This window comes from Ranitomeya imitator, chromosome 5, assembly GCF_032444005.1.
Source record: "Ranitomeya imitator isolate aRanImi1 chromosome 5, aRanImi1.pri, whole genome shotgun sequence".
In the NCBI taxonomy this organism is placed as follows: Eukaryota; Metazoa; Chordata; class Amphibia; order Anura; family Dendrobatidae; genus Ranitomeya; species Ranitomeya imitator.
Window position 1 is genome coordinate 576,014,730 of NC_091286.1, and position 4,167 is coordinate 576,018,896.

Below are 4,167 nucleotides of genomic sequence, written 5' to 3' on the forward strand. Positions count from 1 at the left end.
ATCAGTTGTTTTACATAGAGAATGATGGGAGACTACTAAAAACATTTGTTAATTTTAACTGTTTAGCATAACTAGATACCGCGTGACTTTAAAAACTATGAATAGACTATGGCACTATGTTGATGTGTGCACCCACAAGTGAAGGGAGGGAATGTACGGGTGCCGTCATGGGCTCAGAGAAATACCGTTATCGGTAAGAACTATATTTTTCTCTGTCGCCCATGACGGCACCACGGAGAGATTTGCATAGATAGTACATTCAGGGAGGGACCACCGCTTCCAGAACCCTTTTACCGAAGGTAAGGTCTGAGGAGGAGATTAGGTCCAATCTATAGTGCCTATAGAATGTGGATGGTGAGGACCAGGTAGCAGCTCTACATATCTGGTCAATCGAAGCTCCGGCCTTCTCCGCCCAAGAAGTTGCCACTGCCCTTGTCGAGTGAGCCTTAACCTCCCCGGGAACGGACATTCCACTTGCCGAGTATGAAAGACTGATGGCGTCCGTGATCCATCTTGCTATGGTGGCTTTAGATGCTTTTTTCCCCTTCCGGGGACCCTGGAAACACACAAACAGAGAGGGATCCTCCCTACTCTCTCTAGTGACTTCTAGGTAATGTAAGAGACAGGTAAGAGATAAGTTTTTTATTGAAGTTTCGTGTAATGGTTCAAATGGTGGACTAGTTAGAGCTTTAAGGACCAACTTTTACCGGAAGAGGCCTCGATCTTCCTGCTGCTCTGATGAATCTAGAGACCCACCTGTTTGAAGCTAAATCAAAATTAAATAGGGCTCCCAATGCTGCCACATGAACTTTTAGGGTACTAGTGGCTAAACCCATCTCCAACCCGTTTTGTAGGAACTCTAATATGGAATTAAGGGGAATTTTTTTCCCTAATTTCGCACCTAATGATGACAAACTTTTTCCATATCTTGCCGTACTGTTTCGTTGTAACCAGCTTCCTACTTTGTAACAAAGTTGATATTAAACCCGGAGAGAACCCTCTGCTTTCTAATAGTTTCCTTTCAAGAGCCAAGCTGTCAAGTGCAAGTTCTTGACTTGCGGATGATGGACTGGGCCCTGTGACAATAGATCTTGGAGGTCTGGTAATACCCATGGGTCGGATATTGACATCTTCCTCATCCAGGAGAACCAAGGTCTCTTCGGCCAGAACGGGGCAATTAAGATTACCAGCGCCCCGTCCTCCCGAATCTTCCTCAGCACTGCCGGAATCAGGATAAGAGGAGGGAAGGCATAGACCAGTTGGTGACCCCAAGACATCAGAAATGCGTCCACTACTACTGGGTTCCCCAGGGGAGATAGGGAGCAAAAGGAGACTACTTTTTTGTTTAGGTGGCTCGCAAAGAGATCTATTTTGGGAACGCCCCATTTTTCTGTGATCTGGGTAAATATCGCCTGATTTAGTTCCCATTCCCCCTGTTTTAGGCTGGACCGACTGAGAAAGTCTGCTTTGTAATTGTCTACTCCCTTTATGTGAAGGCTTGTTAGGGATAGGAGGTTGCTCTCGGCTATTTGTAGGATTGACTTGGTCACTTCCATTAGATTTTTGGAACGGGTGCCCCCTTGGTGATTTAGGTATGATACCACCACCCGGTTGTCCGACATCACTCTTACGTGGTGAGAGTGAAGGACCCCCAAGAATTCCTGAAGGGCAAATTTGACCGCAAGAAGTTCCTTCATATTGGAGGATTTGTTTGCTAGTGACGGAGACCAGATGCCCTGGGCTACCAGATCGCCCAGATGAGCCCCCCACCCTGAGGGGCTTGCATCCGTAGTCAGGACTTTCGAGATCTGAACTACCCATGGGACTCCCTGGGAAAGATTTTCCTGCGATGTCCACCATGTCAGAGAGTGACTGGAGCGAGGAGATAGAGTTAACCGCCCGTCTAAATGCCCCCCTAGATGGATTTGCTCTGACAATATCTGCCATTGGAGATCTCTTGAATGTAGTTGGGCCCACTGGACCGCGGGGAAGCAAGAGGTCATGGAGCCTAAGAGGGACATACCCTGACGGAGTGTTATGGAGGGGAGAGATTGAATTCTCGATACTAAACTTTTTAGTTTCCATTTTTTTGGAATCTAGGGTGAGACCTAGGTACTCCTGGACCTGAGAAGGCATTAGTCTGGAGTTTTCTATGTTTATTAGCCAACCCAATTCCTTTAAGGAATGTATCACTATTGCCAGTTGATTCTCGCAATGTTGCGTGGAGGAGCCTATCACCAAGAAATCGTCCAGATATGGTATTTTCTTCCCTGAGGTGAGCCATTACCTCCGCGATCAGTTTTGTGAAAACCCTTGGGGCTATGGCTAGACCAAATGGTAGAGCTGAGAACTGGAAGTGACTTCGGACTCCCCTGATGTGAACTGCCATCCTGAGGAATCTCTGGTGATCCTTGTGTATTGGGACGTGATAATATGCGTCCTTCAGGTCTAGGACCGCCATGAAGCATTGGGGAAACAGCATTTTGATAGATGACTTTATCGTTTCCATCTTGAATGCTTGAACCTCTAGGTAATCGTTTAGGTTTTTCAGGTTTATAATGGTCCTGAAGGAACCGTCTGGTTTCTTCCTCAGGAATAGAGGGGAATAGTACCCTTGCCCTCTTTCTTGTGGGGGAACCTCCAGGAGTACTCCCTTCTTTACTAACCCGATGACTTCGTTTTCTAGTGCCAACTGCTCTTCTGCCGAAGATCTTGTAGATGTCATCGTAAAAGAGGGACGAGGGCATCTTTTGAATGTTAACCTCAGTCCTGATTCTATGATGTTCAGTATCCATTGACTGGAGGTAATCCTTTCCCAGGTTGGGAGAAAGAGAGATAGTCTCCCTCCCACCTGGGGCGAACCTTCATTGTGAAGGTTTCTTGCCATCGTTGGGGTTTTTGTTGAAGATGAACCCCTTATTTTTGTTCCTCTTATCCTCCCATTTTCCCTGGCCTCTCCCCGGGTTCTTACGGAAAAACCTCTTGTTCCGAAAGGGCTTCCGATAAGAGGTCAGACCCAGAGAGGGAAAGGACTTCTTGCTGTCCCCTGCTTTTTCAAGGATGTCGTCTAAGGTAGAACCGAACAAAAATTCTCCTTCGCAGGGTATGGTACACAATTTTGTTTGTTTGCAAGTCGCCTGGCCAGTTCTTAAGCCAGAGGGCGCGCCTGGCTGCATTAGCAAACACTGCTGACCTGGCGGCTAATCTGATGGAGTCGGCCGAGGCGTCAGCCAGAAAAGCCGCAACCCCCCTCATTACTGGTAAGGTGTTCAGTATCGAGTCCCGGGAAGTTTTCCCTTTTAATTGACCCTCTAGTTGATTCAACCAAATTAGGGAGCGGGATGTACATGCAGCTGCTACTGCTGGTTTTAGGCCTCCTCCCGCTGCCTCCCAAGAGCCTTTGAGGAAGACGTCTGCCTTCTTGTCCATAGGGTCTTTTAGGACCCCCATATCCTCGAACGGGAGAGCGAATTTTTTTGAAGCTTTAGCTATTGCTACATCTAACTTGGGGGCTTTCTCCCAAAAGGAGCAGGATTCATCCTCGAAGGGGTATTTCCTTTTTGGAGTTAAAAGAGTCTTTTTCATGGGTTTTTGCCATTCTTTTTTAATTAAAGCCGCTATTGCGTCATTAAGCGGAAAAGCCCTTCTCTTTTTTTGTTCTAGACCCCCAAACATGATGTCTTATACCGATTTTTTAGGGTGGGAGTCTACTAGCCCCATAGTACTTCTCACTGCTTTTATGAGGCCATCGGTGTCCTCTAGTGGGAAACAGTTGTGTCCCCCCGAGGAAGAAGTGGATGATGACGATGAGGAGGAGGAGTTAGAGGATACTGAACTCGCACTATCACTGTCAGATTTTGAGACCGGAGACGGGGACCTGTGTCTGGTCTTTCTCCGTTTTTTCCCACTTTTTAGGGATCTAAAGGTGTCCTCCACTTGCTCCTTAATCAGGGTTTTTAGATCGGCTGCAAACCCGGGAAGACTCTCGGATACTGTCTGCTGTATGCAAGTATTACATAGTCTCTTCTCCCAGGTGGGTGAAAGATCTTCTCTACAGATGGCACAGATTTTATGCTTGGATTTACCTAAGCTTTTCCTCCCCTAAAAGAGACAAATAATAAACTTTTTTTGTTGCCTTTTTTGCTGCTGCTGTGGCGATGCTATAGG